The sequence below is a fragment of the Sminthopsis crassicaudata genome, chromosome 1 (genome assembly GCF_048593235.1).
Source record: "Sminthopsis crassicaudata isolate SCR6 chromosome 1, ASM4859323v1, whole genome shotgun sequence".
In the NCBI taxonomy this organism is placed as follows: Eukaryota; Metazoa; Chordata; class Mammalia; order Dasyuromorphia; family Dasyuridae; genus Sminthopsis; species Sminthopsis crassicaudata.
In genome coordinates, this window is record NC_133617.1 from 690,694,805 (window position 1) to 690,717,336 (window position 22,532).

Below are 22,532 nucleotides of genomic sequence, written 5' to 3' on the forward strand. Positions count from 1 at the left end.
GGCAACATATATATATATACATATATATACATATGTATGTATATATATGTATATATATGTATTTACAAAATATAGACAAAGCAAACACAATGTTATCATGAGGGAAGAGGCACTAGCAGGCAGGTTCCAGAAAAGATCTCTTGTAAATGGTAGCAAATGAGTTGAGGCTTGAGAGAAACAAAGTTCTAAAAGGTAATAGAGGGAAGAAAATGCATTCCAGACATGGGAGAATAACTTTTGCAAAAATACAAAGATGGGAGATGAAGGATTGGGGAAAAAAGAACAAGAAGAAACCAGTTGGGGTATACTGTTGAGGAATGAAATCAAGTCAGTCAGGTAGAGTAGAGAGACAAATCCTTTCTCTTGTGTGGCCTTAGTTAACTCATCTGTAAATGAAGAGTAACAATACTTGAACTCCCCATCACGCAGGATTATAAGAAAAATGCTTTGTAAACCTTAAAGTCAAATTATATTATATATATGTGTGTGTGTTTGAATATGTCCATATGTGTATATATGTGTGTGTGTGTGTGTGTGAGTTGTTGCCATCTTTATAATATCTCTTTGTGCTTCAGTTTTCTGTCTTTAAAGCAAAAGTAGCAGATAGGTTGTAATTGTTTTAGAAGGGTTATATGCAGGTATATAAATCCCAAATTTTCTGAGTTGTTTTTGTTGTAGATGTAATGGTGGACCAAACACAATGCCAATCAACTGCCAATCAACCAAAGAAATCAACCAAACAAGATTACTGAAATAGACTTTGGCTATAAAGCTATTTATTGTCTTTGGTGCTGGGGTGGGGAAAGGAGAGAAAACAAAATTCTTACATCATTCTCTAATCTTGTCTCACCAACACTTTTCAAGTCTAAACCTTGGGCTAACCAGGTAACAGGGAGAGCACTGAACCTGGAGTCAGAAACACCTGAACTCAAATCCACCTCAAACACTTACTAGCTCTGTGATCTTACTTAACTATTTCATGTTCAGCTTCTTTATCTGTAAAATGGGGATAATAGCACCTACTTCCCAGGTTGCTATGAAATGAGATACTTATAAAGAGCTTTGGAAATCTTAAAGTGCTATAAAAATGCTTCTATTCAGTTGTGTCTGACTATGACCCCATTTGGGATTTTCTTGACAAAGATACTAGAATGGTTTGCCTTTTTTTTTTTTTTTTTTTTTTTTTCCCCCTCCAGTTCATTTTACAGATGAGGAATCTGAGACAAGTAGGGTTAAGTGCCCTAGGTCACATAGCTATCAAGTATCTGAGACAGGATTTGAACTCAGGGAGATGGTACTATCTCGTCACCCTATATAAATGGTAACTTATTTATTTATTATTAGCCAGTCAAGATGATAGGAATGTTTAATGTCAGTAGACATCTGAGGGATGATAGATATAGACCTATAACAGGTCTTGGAATCTATGGAAATGAAACTCATTTTACAAATTAGGAAACTGGGATAGAGAGAAGTTAAATGATTTGCCCAGATCACACAGTTAAAATTTGAATCTAAATCTTCCTAATTCCAAGTAGTACATTCTATCCTTTATCCCGGAAGTGTGAAACACATAGTACTACATTTCCAATAAGGACCAAACCAGATTAAAATGTAATTGAGAAATATTTAACAAAACAAATAAAAATGTAATAAAACATAGATAATATCACATGTTAATATTAAGTCAATATGTGGCCCACATGTTTCCTAAGTATACACTAGTTGCCCCTGTTTCTATTTGACTTTGACACTAATGCTCTTAATAGCCTGAGGAAAAATTCTAAGCTAAATGAAAACTTACTTGCCTTCCCATTACAAGGTAAAAATCTGGATCCAGGTTGAAATGAATCTGTTCTGGTCCCTCAGCAAACAAAGGTGAAAGGCCTGGATCCTGGCTTACGTCTTACTGAAGGACAGCAACACTACTTCTTTTATTCAGAGCTTCATAAAGTAGTTTCTGTTTTGACATTTAAGAGTAATCAAGGGGAGATTTTAGGGTCTGTTGCAAATATTTGGAGGAGAGCAAAGCTGGAGGGGGGTTTTGTAGTGGAGAGAGAATTGGGGATGGGGAGGAGGGATTGAAAGAGAATCCACAATGACCTAGCTGCCCTACTCCTGACAACTGACTAATTAATTCTGTCCCCACAGCTGCAGCAACCACAGCTAATGCTACAAGTCCCAATTGCATTATTAACATAAACCTAGTAGTATTAAAAGTTAATGAGTGGCTTCCCTTAACCCAAATGCTTATTGCTAGATGACACAACATAACCATTCTATTATTTGGTGTTTGGGAAAATAGAGAAAGAAAATACCAATTTACTTTCTAGTATCAAAAAATATACATAAAGCTGCAAATCTTTCAGAGATCATCTTTTTTTTTAATGTTGGAGAACAGAATTTTGCCAAATACTTTGATCAAATGTTCTTAAGGAAACTCATTTTCTTTTTTAAAAATATTTTTATTTTATTAAATATTTCTAAATTTTATTTAAAATATTTTTATTCTTTATTTTGAATTGTGAGTTTGACATTCTCTCCAACCCTCCCATCTCTCTTCCAGCCTTTGAAAGGTAAGCACTCATAGATATAAAATATAAATATAAATTCATACAAAACATATTCCTGTATTAGAAATGTTGCAAAAGAAAACTAACACACATACACACAAACACAAACACAGAGAAATAAAGTAGAAAAGAAAGCATGTTTCACTATGTACCTAGATCTCATCTGTTCTAATTGATCATCATTACCATATTGCTGGTACTGTGTACAATGTTCACTTATTTCTGCTCATTTCAGTTTTCATCAGTTGATATAAGTCTTCCCAAGTTTTTCTGAAACCATCCTCATCATCATCTATTATAACCCAACAACATACTATTATAATCATATAACATAACTTGTTTGGTCATTACCCAATTGAAGGATACTTCCTCAATTTCCAATTCCTTTTCACTATAAAAAAAAAAAACTGAAATAAATACTTTCATACAATTAGGACCTTTTTTTTCTTTTCTTTTATTTCTTTAGGATAGAGACCTAATAGTAGGACTGCTGGCTTAAAGGATATATACGGTTTGATTGCCATAGGCATAGAGAAAGCTCATTTTCAAAACTTTTCTTTTTCCTTTGTTTCCTTTCTTTTTTTTTTTTCTTTTCCAAAGGCATTTTGTCCAATATTTTTGTTTTGAGGTGGTACTGAAAAAAAGTGAAGCTGAAATGGACCCACACTTAACACCACATACCAAGATAAGATCAAAATGGGTCCATGGCATAAAGAAAGAGATCATAAATAGATTAGAGGAACATAGGATAGTTTACCTCTCAGACTGTGGAGGAGGAAGGAATTTGTGACCAAAGGAGAACTAGAAATCATGATTGATCACAAAATAGAAAATTTTGATTACATCAAATTAAAAGGGTTTTGTACAAACAAAACTAATGCAAACAAGATTAGAAGGGAAGTAACAAACTGGGAAAATATTTTTACAGTTAAAGGTTCTAATAAAGGCCTCATTTCCAAAATATATAGAGAACTGACTCTAATTTATAAGAAATCAAGTCATTCTCCAATTGATAAATGGTCAAAGGATATGAACAGACAATTTTCAGATGATGAAATTGAAACTATTTCTACTCATATGAAAGTGTTCCAAATCACTATTGATCAGAGAAATGCAAATTAAGACAACTCTGAGATACCACTACACACCTGTCAGATTGACTAAGATGACAGGAACAAATAATGATGAATGTTGGAGGGGCTGTAGGAAAACTGGGACACTGATACATTGTTGGTGGAGTTGTGAAAGAATCCAACAATTCTGGAGAGCAATCTGGAATTATCCCCAAAAAGTTATCAAACTGTGCATACCCTTTGAACCAGCAGTGCTACTACTAGGCTTATATCCCAAAGAAATATTGAGGAGGGGAAAGGGACCTGTGTGTGCCAAAATGTTTGTGGCAGCCCTTTTTGTAGTGGCTAGAAACTGGAAAATGAATGGATGCCCATTAACTGGAGAATGGTTGGGTAAATTATGGTATATGAATGTTATGGAATATTATTGTTCTGTAAGAAATGACCAGAAGGATGAATACAGAGAGACTTGGAGAGACTTACATCAACTGATGCTGAGTGAAATGAGCAGAACCAGCAGATCATTAGACACTTCAACAACGAATGTATAAGGATATATTCTGATGGAAATGGCCATCTTCAACAAAGAGAATGTCTAATTCAGTTCCAATTGATGGGCAGAATCAGCTATACCCAGAGAAGGAATACTGAGAAAGGAGTATAAACTGTTTGCATTTTTGTTTTTCTTCCCTGGTTATTTTTACCTTCTGAATCCAATTCTTCCTGTGCAACAAGAAATTCAGTTCTGCACACATATATTGTATCTAGGATATACTATAACATATTTAACATGTATGGGATTGCCTGCCTTCTAGGGGAGGGGAGTGGAAGGAAGGAGGGAAAAATTCGGAACAGAAGTGAGTGCAAGGGATAATGTTGTAAAAAATTACCTAGTCATGTGTACTGTCAAAAAAAAGTTATAATTATAAAATTAATTTATAAAATGTTAAAAAATAAAACAAAATAAATTGACTTTCAGATAAAAAAAATAAGAGTGAAATAAAAGAAAAAAGTGGAACTGAGAAGAGAGAAATTTAGCATAAAATATTTTCTATAATAAGTCAGGTTCAAAGACTTTCATGAAATCTTGGAATCACAAGGAAATTGAGGGTCTGAGAGGTACAGTGAGGGAGTTGGAATGAATAACCTTTTAAAGATCCTTTAAGCTACTAAAATTGAATTAATTGTTTAACTAGAGAAATATGTAATATATACTTACCTGATGTGTAAGAACTCACTTTGATGTCTTTGATAAAATGCAAAGGGAATTAAAATAAATTTACTTTAAAACTTACTTATAAGGGGTTTTAAAGAAGAACCTTTGGAGGCAACATGCCATATTGGCAATCACTTATTTGTATTGATTTCAACTTGTACGGATATGTATATATTTATTTTGATTTGTATTGATGTGCATAAATTTTAAAATTTATTAAAGTACTTTATAAATATTAACTCATTTTAGCTTTACAATAATTCTGGGAGATTATTTTCCCCATTTTATAAATAAAGAAACTGAGTAGACAGCAATTCTATAACCTGCTCAGGATCATAAAGCCACTATATGCATCAGAGGCTGGGTTTGCATTCTTGTCTTCCTAATTGTAAGAGCTGGCTTCAGAATCTGGAAGACTTACATTCAAGATCCATCTCTGACAGTCATTGGCTGATGTGACCCTGGACAAGTCATTAATCTACTTTGTGCTCCGAGGAAAAATCTCTGAAGCTATAAATTTCAGTGCAAATGATAATTTGTATTGAAAGAGGATGGTGCTCACTTGGAATTCCCCATACTATCAGTCCCAGTCACACAAGAAAATAAAGAAGAAGCTTGAAGTAGTACTCACCTAAAAAAGTAGAAGGCTTAAAATTGTAACTCAAGGATCTGGGAATGATAATGAAGAAGAGCAAAAATGGATTACAATCATTTTTCATAATTGAAATCTTTAAAGTGTATTTTAGCATGCCAAAGGCCAGTTGGTTGATTGCAAGACTTATTTCCAATAAACAAGAAGGACAGATTGGGGTGAAGAGAAAAAAAAAAAAAAAAACATTCTGGGATTTGACTGAATGAGATGATCATTAAGGTCAATTCCAATGATGAAATTCTATGATTCAGATATCATTGTCTTTCCAAGTACTTGATGTTTCTGCACCCTAAATGACCATTAAGAATTCATTCCATTATCCACAGAAATGGCATACCATTAGTTTGTGTATTGATGAAAAACTATTGGGCAAAGTCTCTAGAACTTTATTTATCCCTGCCTTGACCACTAGGTCAAACTAAGGATTCAACATCTGTGCTGAAGAAATTCAAATCACACACACACACACACACACACACACACACACACACACACACCTTTTAACTTTTGCTCAGGAATTAAAACAAACATTTCAATTATTTGTACTAAAGAGTATGAAAATCTGCTGCCTTTCTGAGACATGAGTTGCCTGGGTTAAACCTCCCTGCGAGGGCCACCATTTTCCCAATACTTTAAGCCTATCCATATCAGTCCCATTCCTCAAGTGTTCCAATCCATTTTATTCTACGCTTCTATTGTGCTTTTCTAAAAACCAGTTCTATTATTTGTAACTCTTCTTATATTAGAATAGTACATTTCTTACAGAATTTATGTGAAATTTGAATTGAATTGAATTTTTAAGAAAGCCACATTAAGATCTCTTTGGTAAGATCCCAGCTTCTGGGATAAGAACTCACCATTTCACAAAAAATATTGAGAAAATTGGAAATTAGTAAGGCATAAACTAGGCATTGACCCCCACCTAATACCCTATCCAGGGCTTCTCAAACTACAGCCTGCAGGCCACATGCGGCCCACTGAGGACATTTATGCGGCCCACTGGGTTATGGCAAATGAACTGAGGGGTGGAGACAGAGTGTGAGTTTTTGTTTTTACTATAGTCCAGCCCTCCAACTATAGTCCAGTCTGAGGGACAGTAAACTGGCCCCCTATTTAAAAAGTTTGAGGACCACTGCAAGACCGAAATGGGTTCATGATTTAGACATAAAGAATGATATTATAAGCAAATTAGAAGAACAAAAGATAATCTACTTCTCAGTTCTGTGGAGAAGGAAGGTATTTGTGGCCAAAGAAGAACTAGAGTACATTATAGAATGTGAAACGGATAATTTTTATTATATTAAGTTAAAAAATTTTTGTACAAACAAAACCAATGCAGACAAGATTAGAAGGGAAGCAATAAATTGGGGAAAAAATTTGACCTTTTCCAATTGATAAATGATAAAAGGATATGAAAAGACAATTTTCAGATGAAGAAATTAAAACCATGTATAGTCATATGAAAAAATGCTCTAAATTATTTTTGATCAGAGAAATGCAAATTAAGATAACTCTGAAGTACCACTACACACCTCTCAGATTGGCTAAGATGACAGGAAAAGATAATGATGAATGTTGGAGGGGATGTGAGAAAAATGGGACACTAATACATTGTCGATGAAGTTGTGAACTAATCCAACCATTCTGGAGAGCAATTTGGAACTATGCCCAAAGGGCTATCAAACTGTGCATATACTTTGATCCAGGAGTGTCTCTACTGGATCTGTATCCCAAAGAGATCATAAAAAAGAGAAAAGACGTATGTGTGCAAAAATGTTTGTAGCAGCCTTTTTGGTAGTGACAAGAAACTGGAAACTGAGTGGCTAATCATCAATTGGAGAATGGCTGAATAAATTATGATATATGAATGTTATGGAATATTAGCGTTCTATAAGAAATGATCAGCAGGATGATTTCAGAAAATCCTGAAGACTCTTACATGAACTGACGCTAAATAAAGTGAGTAGAACCAAGAGAACATTGTACACAGCCACAGGAAGATTATACGATTATCAATTCTGATAGACATGGCTCTTTTCAACAGCAAGATGATTCAGGACAGTTATAATGTTCTTGTGCAGAGCCATCTGCACCCAGAGAAGAGTATTGTAAGACTGAATGTGGATCACAACATAGTATTTCTACCTTTTTTACTGTTGTTTACTTGCATTTTATTTTCTTTCTTATTTTTCTTTCTTTTTGATCTGATTTTTCTTATGCAGAATGATAACTGTAGAAATATGTATAGAATAAATAGAACTGCACATGTTTAATATATTGGATTACTTGTCATCCAGGGGAAGGAGGAGGGAAGAAAAAAATTTGGAACACAAGATTTATAAAAAGGTGAATATTAAAAATTATCTATGTGTATGTTTTGAAAATAAAAAGCTTTAATCAAAAAATAAAACTTAAGAACAAACTATGTAGGGAAGAAAGTTTATCTCTTTGGTAGGGACCAGATTTTTTCTGATATTTCTGGATTCTCTAAAGCACATATGTGCGCGCGCACACACGCACACACAGAGAAAGAGAGAGAGAGAAAGAGAACTAAGAGAAGCATCTTCAGTTCAGTGGGAAAATAAGCATTGTAACTGTAGCTCTCAAAAATATTTTTAAAAATTCTTTCTGATTTTACACACTATTGGCTTTAGAGTTGGAAAGGATGGGAGTCCTCTAGTCTAACCTTTATTTATAAATAAGAAAACTGAGAGATTAAAGAAGCTAAATAAAGTGCTTCTTGTTCACTTCTTTCAGTCATGTTCAATTCTTCATGACTCTAGGTACTAGAGTGGTTTGCCATTTCCTTCTGCAGTTCATTTTACAAATGAGGAAACTGAGGCAAAGAGTGTTGTGACTTGTCTAAGTTTACACATTTAATATGTCTCTGAGGCTGCATTTGAATATAGGTCTTTCTGATAACAGATTTGGCCTTCTATCCACTGTATTTACCCAGCACAAGGAAGGAAACAAGAATTTTTAAATGCCTACTATGTCCCAGGCACTGTTCTAGGCATTTCACAAACACTGTCTCATTTGATTCCCAGAGCAAAACTGGAAAATAAATGTTATTATCACCCCATTTTACAGTTGAGGAAATTGAGACAGAGGGTAAATGAGTTGCCCAAGATCACACACCTAGTAACCATACAAGTCCAGTTTTGAACTCAACTCTTCCTGAATACTGGATCCATTGTGCCATCTAGTTTATGAGCTCACCTGGGAAATAGAAGAATAAGGATTTGAACAGAGGTCTACTGTCATTTAATCCAGAACATAGTCCAACGAATTAAAAGGAAGAATCCTTTCTTGATGGGAAAGAAACATATTATATTATTTCATATCCTTTATGTAACAAACCCCAAATAAATAAAAGGTATGCTTGAGTGCACATCCTCCCCCTCCCACACACATGTACCACACCACCCGTCAGCCCCTAATTATAAACAGAAAGAAACTATTGCATGAATCTAGAGATCTACAAATGGGATTAGAAATTCTCTTACTGTGTATGTTATGATCTTATCAAGGCAATTTTTATTGTTGGACCAAATTGGAATTCAGAAATGTGCCACTAATTTATCAGATCTGCTCACAAGCACTGAAAAATATAAAGAGAGCTGTTCTTTAATATATCAGGACAAATGAGTTACTATTATTGCAATTTAACATTGATGGATGGCAAACAACATTCTGTCCAAGTATCTCTTAAAAGAGAGAAACAAGAAATCCTATTAATACCTAATTCATTGGAAGAATAAACAACATACTATTATTGAAAAGTATTCTCTACTAGCATTTGTTGCTTGGTTGCTTTTCACATAAACTGGCACATCATTTTCAACTTTCATACCCAACTTTTCATAAATCTTCATTAAGTTCTTATTTACGAGTCACTAAAATTTGTCCCCTCCTGGCCCATGCAAATGTCTGTTATTCTCTGTTCTCAGTTTCCTCTCCTTTGAACATAAAGTTTTCTATAGCCAGTTAAATGGAGTTGATGCTTATATAAGGGTAGAGGTCCCACTTCAACTCCTATTAACCAGAGAAGGATCAGATATCAAGATTGAATCAATCAACTAAATATGTAAGCTAAATATGAATAAATCCTTAATTAATTTGAGAGGATTATAGTTCTTTGACTAAAATGAAAGCCAGTAATGTCACTCAGTCCACAAGCATTTACTAAGCTCTTAAAATATTCCAGGCATTATACTAAGTTCTGGGGATATAAAGAATGGCAAAAACATGAGTCTTGTTCCCAAAGTTTTTACATTGGACTGGGGTAGAATACCTTAAAAATATCTAGGTATATAAAAAATAGATATGCAGAGTATTTGCAGGCAATTTAAAAGCAGAAGACACATCATACAGACAACATCTTGAGTTGGCTGAAAGAATCATCTCTGAATCTATCTAAAAAAAAGTAATTAGCCCATATGTGGCTCTGCTGAATCAGTGGTTCAACCAGCAGCTCATTTTACAGATGAGACAAGCCCAGGGTCACAAAGGTCAGTATTTGAAGCAAAGTTTGAACTCATGAAGATGTCTTCCTCATTCCAAGACAAGCACTGGACTACCTAGCTGCCAAAGGACCTGAGAGTACAAATCATGGTTCTTCAATTTGCCGTCTGTGTGACCCTGGTCTAATCACTTTGGACCTCAATTTCCTCTGTTGTAAAATAAGGAGAATGGATTAAACAAACTTAAATATTGATTGATTCCACATCTCACTCTAGAATTCTACAAACACATGAGGTTATTCCTCTTGGAAAAAAGGACTAGAAAAAACCAGGAGCTATGACTCAGAGCCCTCCTTGACAAGGGGTAAGTCAGTGGTTCTCAATCAGCCTGAGTAGAAAAGTTTTCTTAGAAAAATTTCAGTTGTGTCATACTCTTTGTGGCCCCATTTGGGATTTTATTGACAAAGATATTGGAGTGGTTAGCCATTTTTTTCTCCTGCTCATTTATTGATGAGAGAACTGAGGCAAACAGGGTTAAATGACTCATCCAGGATCACATAACTGGTAAAGACAGGATTTGAAGACAGATACCCTGATTCTGAAAACAGCTCTCTTTCTACTGTTCCTCACTGCACTACATCCTTCTAGATTGGAATACATGTCTTCTCATCTAATAACTTCCCACAAAATGAGAAAATTCTAATGCAATATCAACTATTTCTGTCCCCAAGTTCTATCAGTGAATTTGAAGTCCCTCTAGTTCCTGCTGCTTTCCCTTCTCTTAATTGTTTCTCATTTATCTTTTCCACAGCATATATATATATATATATATATATATATATAATTTTTTGGCATGTTGTCTCCCCCTTTAGTGTAAAGGACTAGAACTGAGCAATGCACTTGGATAATGAAGCACGTGAGACTAATTGCCAATTGGACAGTTCCCTATTTGTAACGTGCTCTCCCAGCAGTTACAATTACTAGTCTGTCCTAGACCCACCAGAGTACCTTTGACCACTGTCCTTTGCAGTGTGAACTCTACCCGGCTCACCTCCTCTGAGGCCTTCAAAGGACTCTGGCCACAATCTCTTGAATCTATAGCTTAATAACTGGTAGCACACTCAAGAACAGCCACTTGTAATATTAAAAGCCTTTATTATGCCTACTCACATAATGCCCTGACTTGTTGGTTCCCTAGTGAACACATGGTCAGAAGACCCATGTGTTCACTACCAAAATCCTTACCTCTTTTGGCTATCCATCTTGGCTTGGCCACCCAGGCTAGGGAGCCAGGGTGAAGAGCGCCAGGTTAAAGAGAGCGACTGCTGCCTGCAGTGGGCTTATAAAGGACCTGTAAGGTCACACACACAGCCAATCAGCGAGAGAGTCACCCATTACGAAGCTACCTAAATATGGCCAGGATCCCACCCAAGGGCAGTCCTAATATCCACAGAAATTACTTCTGGACCACTCAATCTCCCGATTTGCTGTGGCGCCCATTTAAAGGCCCCTTACACCTATTAACTTGTTTGAAGGTTTACCCTCCCCAGCTGTTCTGTGCTGACTTGATTGGTGGGACAAAGAGGGGAAAGTGACATGTGTGGGAGGAGTAGGAGGGGGAAGAGGAATTGAGACGCAGATGCTACTCAGTCTCTGTGGGTGTTTGAGGGAGGAAGGTGTGTGTGAGGTTGCTAGGCCTAAGCCCCTGACCTTGACTGTAAAAGATCAAGAATAAAGATGTTTAGTGATCCTGACTCCAGCTGATTTCTGGGAAGACAGAGTTCCAGCATTTTGGCGTCCAAACGTGGGGCCGACACCTTATTTCCACTGAAGTCCTCAGGTGATCAGGAGATTAGGTGAGTATTCTAATAGAAATAAGGAACTTACCTTGTTAAGGACTAAACCAGCAACCTCTAGTAGCTGAGATGGGGCAGGTGTTAGCTAAAAACATTCCCTCAGCCTCAGCCCACCCAGATATAGCCCCTGCTCCTGCTCTAGCCTCCCCTAGCAGTAATCCTATAGAGGACATAATTAAGATAATTGGCAAGAAGAGTTTACTTGTAACCAGCCCACAAATGGATAGTCTCTTAGACTCATTGAATCGCAAGTCCCCTTGGTTCTTAAAAGAATAAAAACTAAGCATAGATAACTGGAAGCTAGTGGGGCTTGAAATGAAAGAATTTTACTCAAAAAATGGGCCTTATTCAATTTCCCAAGAGGTATTTTATATATACAACATGATTCAATTAGACTTAAGTTATCCAGCAACTTATAGGAGAAGGAAAAGTGAACAGAGGAGGAAGCTGAGGAGCAAAAGATAGAAAATAAGCAAACTCAAGACCTTGCCAGAGGGCAAGGGGATTTGAATGAGGAATTAGGGTATGTTGACTCTGTTTATATTGAAGAAATTTCAACCCCTCCTACAGAGCAGATTATTGATCAGCCTACATCAACTCCACCTTCAGGGACTGAGGGAGGAGGAGTACTGGGAGGGGCGGTGATATCCTTGGCACCAGCAATCACCAACCCCCATAACTAAATTACAGAAAGGGCTTATTGAAGCTATCAAAAATGGAAAAGAAATAGATAATGATTTCAAACTTCAAATTTTTCCTGTGATTCAACAGCATAATTCTGCAGGTCAAGAAAGTAGAAAATATGCTCCTTTTAATATGGATATCCTTAAAGACCTGAAAAAAGCTTGCACTCTCTTTGGGGCTACATCAAATTATGTTAAGATGTTAATACACAATTTGGCTTATGAAATTTTAACCCCTAGTGACTGGAAAATCATTGCAAAGTTGTGCTTAGAACCTGGATAAAACTTGTTGTGGTTTTCTGAATATAGTGAACTCTATAGGATTCAATCCCAACAAAATAGTCAAAGTGGAGTTAATACTTCAATCACCTGTGATCTACTAACAGGTGTAGGTTCTTATGCAGATTAATTACTCCATAACAGCATTTGAGGAAATTGCTGCTGCTGCTATTAAAGCATGGGCTTCTCTCCCCAGTAAAAACTACAAGGGTGAGACCTACACAAAAATTGTACAAGGACCAAATGAACCCTTTGCTGATTTTGTGGCATGTTTGCAGACAGCTGTCACATGGACTAATGGTGAAAATGAAGTAACAGACACTTTGGTAAGGCAACTTACTAGAGACAATGACAATGTGGTTTGTAGAAGGATTATACTAGGACTACATAGGGATGCTCCTTTAGAGGAGATCATAAAACAATGTGCCACAATGGGCACAAATACCTTTTATAGCCAGGCTATGGTGCAGACGTCCCAAGATCCCAACATAGGAAGAGAGGGTTCGTTTTGGCAAGGGACTTCCAGAGAGACTCATCAATGCTTTCAGTGCAGTAAAGTGGGGCATCTGAAAGCTCAATGTTGGCATAGAGACAGAGTGATAAAACAGGCTGGGAGAACAAAACCCAAAACCTCATGTCCAAAATGCAACAGAGGACTCCATTGGGCATCAGGGTGTAGACTGATTCAGGGAAATGGGATGAGGGGCTCAGCTCCAGGGCCCCAGGCAAAAAACACTTGGGGCATGATGGCAGCCGATGCCACACCCAGAGAGTGCCTCCAAGTCCAATACTCAGACATGACCAATCAGCCAGGAAGCCATCTGATGGGAGAAAGGGATTACACAATCAGTCAGCCAGGAAGCAACATGATGGGAGAAAGGGACTACAGTTAGGGAGGATAGAGTTGTATGCAGCTGGGACAACTGAGATACCTCCTGGAGAGGTGAAATCTGTTCCTCTCCAGCCTATGGATCCCTTGCCTCCAGGCACAGTGGGCTTGACCATTTCACCTCCTGAGAGTACTTACAAGACAGTGTTAATTCAAACACTGATGTGGGAAACTGGGGAATGTGTAGATAATATCCCAGTCACTAACACAGGGAGACAATGTGTGACATCAACCAGGGGAAGTAGTAGCATCAGGTTTATTGATACAGACCCCCAATAAGCAAACTGGTGACAGTCACCCACGTTCTGACTCCAAGCAGCAAAACCCAGGAAATACTGGACAGCTATGACAGCTGACCAACCTAGGCTCACCATCTATATAAATGGCATACCATTAGAAGGACTGGTGGACACAGGTACAGATCACACAGTCATTAGAGGTGCCAACTGGCCCAGTCACTGGCCAAAGACTAAGGCAGACACCTACATGTCTGGGGTAGGAGGATCAATAGCAGCTGAAGTTAGTGCTACCCCTTTAAGATGGATATTTGAAGGTGAAACAGGAGTTTTTACTCCTTTTATAGATGAAAAAATCCCCATCAATCTATGGGGAAGAGACATTTTACAACAATTAGGGTTAAAAATGAGTACTTCCAGTTTTTAGGCAGGGCTGCTGTTGAAGCCCTGCCACCACTTTCACCTGTTGCTATCCAATGGAAAACTGATATACCAGTGTGGATAGAACAGTGGCCCTTAGGTAGTGATAAAATTCAGGCCTTACTAGACATAGTACAAGAACAACTTGACCAAGGACACTTACAACCTTCTCTAAGTCCTTGGAATTCCCCAGTAGTTGTTGTAAGAAACAAATCTGGAAAATGGAGGATGTTGAATGATTTAAGAAATGAACAGATGGAAACTATGGAAACTCTTCAATCTGGACTTCCATCTCCTACTCAGTTGCCTAGAGAATGGCCTCTGTGGGTTATAGACATTAAGGATTGTTTCTATTCTATCCCTCTAGATAAGGAGGATATGAAAAGATTTGCCTTTTCAGTGCCCAGAGTTAACTTAGCTAAGCCTTATAAACCATATGAATGGACAGTTTTGCCACAGGGATTGAAAAACAGCCCTACTATGTGTCAAATATATGTTGCTGTTGCTCTTACTCTAGTAAGAAAAACATTTCCAAAAGTAATGTTATTAAATTACATGGATGATATATTGGGATGTGCACCTGAGGAACAAATGTTAGAAGCATGTCTACAAAAAACCATAGAAACACTAAGGAATTATAAATTGCACCTAGCTTCAGAAAAGATTCAAAGACGTGCTCCTTTTTAATATTTAGGATATGAAGTATATCCTAAGGTGCTTACAGTATAAAAACACTCCTTAAGAACAGAGAAGCTAAACATCTTAAATGAGTTCCAGAAATTGATAGGAGATATCCAATGGATGCGTCCCGTGCTAGGCTTGACTACCTGTCAATTGCAACATTATATGACATTTTAAGGGGAGACAGTGCTTTAAATTCACCACGCCAGCTTACAAAAGAAGCTCAAGCGGCTTTGAAACAAGTTGAACTGGCTTTATCCAATGTGGTTGAAAGAGTCACTCAAAAACTCTTGGAAATATCAGTTTTTGCTACACAAGAGGCACCCACAGCAGTCCTTCATCAAGCAGACAGTGTGATAGAGTGGGTGAACCTCCCAGCACAACCAGAACAAAGCCTTATTCCTTACCCAGTGCTTGTGGCTAGAATTTTATTAAAGACCATTAAACGAGCAGTACAATTATCTGGGATAAGACCTGACAAGATATACACCTTTTATACTAATACACAAGTTAATGTGTGCTATGAAACCATCCCAGAGTGTCAAATTTTATTAGCCATGGCTCCAAATTTTACACACGGTTCTCCATTAAAGATAACCAGACTGTTACATAATTGGCGATGGATTCTTGGAGAAAAGGTTTCTAAAGTTCCTCTTAAAGGACCAACTATCTTTACAGATGCATCCAAACATAATATTTGCGCTGTATATTCTCATGACAACTATAAAGAGAGTAATCAGAACTCCTTTTCAGTCCACTCAGCAGAATGAATTGTATGCAATCATTCTAGCTCTTGCTTATTATCTGGGAGACATAAATATAATATCTGATTTGGCCTATTCAGTAGGTGTGGTACAAAGAATTGCCACAGCCCAAATAAAATTTGTAGCCTCCAATATATATCAGCTCTTTAAGGAACTTCAAGAGCAAGTGAGAAAGCATCCAGGTGAGATTAATATTTTGCATGTCCATTCCCCTAGTGGACTTCCAGGTCCTATTTTTGATGGTAATTCAAAGGCAGATAGCCTTCTAACCACGTTGGCCAATACTCCTTTATTTCAAGAAGCACAAGAATCTCATTCTAAATATCATCAGGCTGCCCGAGCTTTACATTTACAATTTGGAATAACAAGAGAAGAAGTTAGGAGCATAGTAAAAACCTGTACAGCTTGCCTTCCTTTCTATGCTCCTATACTCCCTCCAGGGAAGAACTCTCATTTGAGACCTAATAAAATTTGGCAAATGGACATGACCCATTATAAATCTTTTGGTCATCTATCTTTTATCCATGTCACGGTAGACACCTTTTCAGGATTCACATTTGCAATGCCAGCAGCAAAAGAGGCAGCCCGAGTGGTCACTGAATTCCTTATCCAAGCATTTGCAATTATGAGTGTGCCACAAGCAATAAAAACAGACAATGGACCTGCATATATATCTAAACATTTTACACACTTTTGTGCACAGTATAAGATTTTACTCTTTAATCCTCAAGGGCAGGCAATAGTAGAGAGAAGAAACAGAGATATTAAGACACTCCTCCAAAAACAAAAGAAAGGGGGAGCCACGGGTAACCCTAGAGAACTTCTAAATTTAGTTCTCTATACCATTAATTTTTTAATTTTTGACAAAGATGCACTGGCTCCAGCAGACAGGTTTTATAACCCACTGGAAGGGCAGTGTCCAGTGCAAGCAGCTCCACTGTCTTTAGGTAATCACCAGGTGATGTGGAGAGACCCAGAAAGTGTTGAATGGAAGGGACCAGATAGGTTAACTGCTTGGGGGAGAGGGTTTGCTTGTATCTCCACAGATGGAGAAGGAATCAGATGGGTGCCAATGAGCCGTATTTGCCTTATCCATCGGAGAGAGACGGAGCAGACCCTTGAAACGAAGGAGAAGACCCAAGAAACATCGGGTGGTTCTGTTGCTGACTGTGCCCGCCACTGAAAGAACCTGGCAGTTAGGGTGTTTGACTCATGGACATCAAAAACTGTTAGACTTGAAAATCCTCAGAAATCATTGGATTCTCTGAGATGTGATAAGACCGTTCTAGGACTTGAAAACACTCAGGAATCATTAGGTTCTCTGAGACATGATAAGACTATTGTAGGACTTGAAAGCCCTCAGATATCATTGGATTCTCTGAGGCATCATAAGACTATTGTAGGACTGAAAGTCCTCAGGAATCATTGGATTCTCTGAGGCATCATAAGACTGTTGCGGTACTTCAAAACCTGTAGGGATCATTGGATTCCCTAACATATAAAAAAAACTGATGTGGGACTTCAAAAACTTGTGGGGATCATTGGATTCCCTAACACGTGAAGCAATGGACAATAGATTGATTTTGGACTATCTCTTGGTTGCTGAAGAAGGTGTTATGTGTGACTGATGTTTACATACCCTCCTTCTAGGACTTCTGGAAATCTTTTACAAAACTGTGTTGATTTATATTGTTTGTTATATCATTAATTGCATGTACAATTCCTGTTTGTTACACCACATTGAGACTGTACTGACTGTGGGGAGAGTCATCACTAATAACCTCTGCATTATTGCTATGTGCTTGTGTAATAACTCCCATGCTGATGGGTTTGTGCATACTTGTCTCTAATAAGGCCCTTCAACCCAGAAACCTGCTAGCAAATCCCCACTTCTATTTGGTGCTTTCCATCTCCCTTCCTGAGATGTCAGGGAGGGCATGAATATCTCCTTTTTAGTGTTTCCATCCTCCTGAGAAGTCAGGGGAGGCATGATCACCTCCTTTTGGGGTTCTCACCTCCCTGAAAAGTCAGGGATGGCGCGACCACCTGTGGGCTAAAACAAAAGAAAGCGGGAGATGAAAAGGGCTAGAACTGAGCAATGCACTTGGATGATAAAGCACGTGAGACCAATTGCCAATTGGACAGTTCCCTATTAACTTGTTTGAAGGTTGACCCTCCCCAGCTGCTCTGTGCTGACTTGATTGGTGGGACAAAGAGGGGGAAGTGACGCTTATGGGGGGAGTAGGAGGAGGGAGAGGAATTGAGACACAGATGCTGACTCAGTCTCTCCTGGCGTTTGAGGGAGGAAGGTGTGTGTGAAGTTGCTAGGCCTAAGCCCCTGACCTTGACTGTAAAAGATCAAGAATAAAGACGTTTAGTGATCCTGACTCCAGCTGATTTCTGGGAAGACAGAGTTCCAGCACTTTAGCTAGTGAGCTCCTTGAGGGCAGGGGCTGTGATTTGCCTCTTTTTGTTCCCAGAAAGCTTGCAAGTGCACTCAGTAAATGTTTATTGATTGAATGATTGACTTAGCCAGTTCTGGATAGCAGTATTCTCATCTGGAAAGGGAGAGTATTCTAGTTCTAGCATCACCGGGATGTGTCTAAGGTTACCAGCTCTTATAACAATCCATGAAAACTTTTGGAATGCAAAGAGTTGAAAGCCATTACAGGAACTTTGAAAGCTGTTTTCAGAGTGAATATTTTATACTTAATAGTGTGTATTTTGTATTTGAATACAGTTTGATTACTTCCTGGTTTCTCTGGTGGTGACTTTCCCTTAGGAGTGCTTTCCTCAGGATCCAAAGGCTGTCTTGTTTGCAGATTGCATAATAACATCCTCTAAACATCTTTAAGCACAGTTTAGGGTCCACTCTAATCTGTCATCTGTTTTGCACATTTTTGGCACCATTGTTGAACAAACTGGACCAGCAACTGTGGATGAACATTGACCTGGGACCAGAGATTCAACAAGAAAGTCAAGCCTTTCCCTCCAATTTCAAACCAGAACAAAATTTCCGGAAAAGGGGTTACCACCACTATGTTCTATGAAAGCCAAATTGAAATCAAAGAAGAATAGATAGTACGGGAATAATTTTATTTTCTTAATGTATCCCACATTCTTATAGCTGTAATAGGTGGCATTTACAAAACATGGAAAGACATGATCAGGAATCTCATAAAGAAAAAGGAAAACATTGTGTGCCGATTTTTAATCATTTTTTCTTTCTGCATATAAGTCTTTCTTCATGTTATCAATAAAGTGATTAGATAATGAAAAGGAAAAAAAAAGTCACTAACTATTCTTTGCATTAACTCACTGGGATTGTGAGAACAGCAGACTTGGTTCTGTGAAAGGGAAGAGAAATATATAACAAAGGGAAATCCTTTTCTTCCTCTTCTCCCTCCTTTTCCCTCTGTCCCTTTTCACCTTCCCCATCTTTTTCCTTGTCTTCTTCCTCCTTTTCTTCCTCTTCCTTTTTCTCCTCCTCTTCCTCATTTTCCCCCTTCTCCTTTCCTTCCTCTCTTCCTTTGTCTTGTTTGTATCTCATTCTGTAAAATCTTGATGTGTTATATGACACACTTCTCTCTAATGACTGGGGAAGGAAGAAAATAAGCATTTACCAAGTGCCTAATATATGCCTTGCATTGTGCTATTTTACAAATATTATCTCATCTGATCCTTACAATAGCCCTGTGAGGTGGATGCTTTTTTTGGCAATAACAATAAACATAGCTTTTTTTCTATACAAAATATGTTAATGGATATGACAGGATAAATATTGATCTCACATTTTGTCTTACAAAGTATAACACAAGTTAGAAAAAAAATTAAATAAATTCCTCTAGAAAAAAAGTTTACTGCTTTCACCTATTATATTTCAACTATTTTCAACCATGCTTATTTAATTGTGGCTTTTAAAAAATTCTTTTTTAAGTACAATTTTGTAAACTTTTCCTTAGCCTTGGATATTAAAAAAAACTCCGTCTGCAATTTCCCAGAAATTATTTTTTCGGTACCAGCAATATTAAGAGTTTAGAGTATCTTTGATATCTTGTTAATTAATTATCAAAGAAAAGATGCTCATTTGCTTGCTTAGATTTCCTAATTTACTCTAAAACCCCCTACCTATCCAATGTCTCCAAGGAGAAACTTCACTTTCTACTTCCTGTGACAATTCTCTCTTCCTTTCTCCTTTGTGTTCACAACAAAAAAAGGGTAGAGAAAGATTGCAGCTGTGTGGGCACATCCCCAAATCTGGAGTCCTCTTGGCTGTATCTTTTCCAATAAGAAGAAAGTTCCCTTGGCAACCATTTTGTAGTGTTACTAACTCCAACTAATTCGCTCTTCCCTCATTGGCCTTTGAAACCCATTATTGTTGTTGTTGTTGTTATTTTAAGTTACCGTGCATAGAATAATAAAGATTAAAATTTAAACAATTCAGTTAAACTAAAGCTTAATTCATTTTTTTAAAGTTCCTTTTTCTTCTTTAACAGTATTCCACTCACATGTGTTTTTGCATGTTTAAAGTTAGCCAGAAGTTTCTTCCTAAGCAGAAAAGTTGCTTCAGAGATGATTCTACTACCTAGAGTTTCTAGAAAATGTTTTTCTTTCCTCTTATCAGAGTGTTCAGGCCATAAACAAGAAGAGAAGTTTGTAATCCTGAAAAAATAATCCAAACCATTAGGGAGTTTTGCAACTTGAAATGATGATGGTGGTGGTAATGATGATGATGATAGCAAGAAAGCTACAACAACACAATATTTATACAGATAAATAAATATATACATGTATGTGCACACAGAGATATATGTATCTTACTACTTGTCTGATTTTGAGCAAGTCACTTAACCCTGTTTGCTTCATTTTTCTCATCTGTAAAATGAGCTAGAGAGGGAATTTGGTAGACCACTGCTGAATTTCTCCCAAGAAAATATCAAATGCAGTCATGAAGAGAGTCAGACACAACTGAAAAATATATATGTGTTTTATGTGTGTAAAGAAAAAGGCATTAAGACCCAGGAAAGCCATAGAAATCCATTATAAGAAGTGGCAATTGAAATTAACATTGAAGAGAGCTATATGGGGGACATCCTGCAAAGATATGGAGGCAAGAGATAGGATATTTATTGTCTGGGGAAAACATTTAGTCCAGTTTATCTGAAACCCCATTTGTTCAGTTCAGGCACAAGAAGAGAGCTTGCCAGTCAATGTCTTGACTGTGTTGCTGAAGCTATCAGAGCCATCCCACCAAATACTATAACAGGAACAAAGAGACATAAAGAAATCAATATCTGAGTCCACCACAGGTATTTATGAGAAGTAAAACTCGACCAGTAAAAAGTATAAGTTTTACCACAGTAAAGGAACGAACTCAGAAATTAGTTCTAGGTTGAAAAAAGTCAAGGAAAGGGGAATCAATTGAGTCAGTTCCTTCAGAGTCCCAGCAATCTATCTACTTTTACCAGTAGTTCAACATACCAATAAACAGCAATTTTGATGCCTATCTCTGATTGCAACGTTTTTTTCATTTCTTTTTTTTCCCCTGTGAGCCTGAAAGTAAAAAATGCATTTCGACCTCTGTTCTTGGTGTTTCTGTTGTTAAAATTGCTCTCAGCCAAATTTTATTCTCTTTTCTGCTGCCATAACTGCTGAGAAAGAAGAGCCATCTTCTTCCTTCTCAACTCTTAACTATTTCCCTCCATTCTCCAAGACTTTCACCCAACCTTAAAACTTGTAAATAAAACTTGCCCAAATAAATAAGTACAAATTCAAACTCCCAGAAGTTTATGAGTCCAGGCCACTCCTACACTCATGGGAGAGGCAGAGTCTACCCTTCCCTTTCAAGAGGATTGTTAAAGATGTAAACTTCAAAAAGGTAGAAATTATAGCTATAGCAATCAATCAATCAACAAGAATTTATTAAACGCCTATGAAGCAGTTGGCACTATGCTGGGTATTTCAGAAACAAAGGAAAAAAAAAAGATTTAAGCCTTGTTCTGAAGAAGTTTACATTCTGGGGGATGGGATGGGAAAAATAGCATGTAGAGAATACTTACATACAGCTATATATTTTTATATATATATATATATATATATATATATATATATATATATATATATATATATCACAAATGTAAAGCAAATACAAATTAGTTATGGAAACATTGTTTGGAAGAACAAAGAAAGAGCTTCATGTAGAAGTTGGTATTTGAATTGAACCTTAAAGGAGGAAAGGGATCCTGTAAGAGAAAGAATAAGATATTCCAAGCTTGAGAAATAGCTCAGTTATAGAGACAAGAGATGAATATTGTGAATAAAGAGGGTAGATAATACTTTGTTTGGATCCTAGAAGGTAAGAAAGGGAGTCAAGTGTAAAGAAACTGGAAAGATAGGATGGAGCCATTACTGTTCAAAGAGCTTTAAAATCTAGAGGCATTTATATTTTCCCTTACATCACTATATATCTTACCTATCCCTTTAAACAGGCAAGGTTTTTAAGGATGCTTGGGTATCCATGTTATCATAAGGTCTATATTAACCCAATTACATATTTTTAGGCTTAGTTGTTACTCAAAGCACCTCTTATCGCTATCAACTCACATTTATTTACCCTTTTAAAAATGTCTTGTTCAAGTTTGGACCCTTTGATGGTCTCTGTAAATTACCTCAATATTACAACTTCTCTAGAGAGAGAATGTCATATGAATTTAGAAATTTTTTTCTACTTTTTCATTAATAAACATG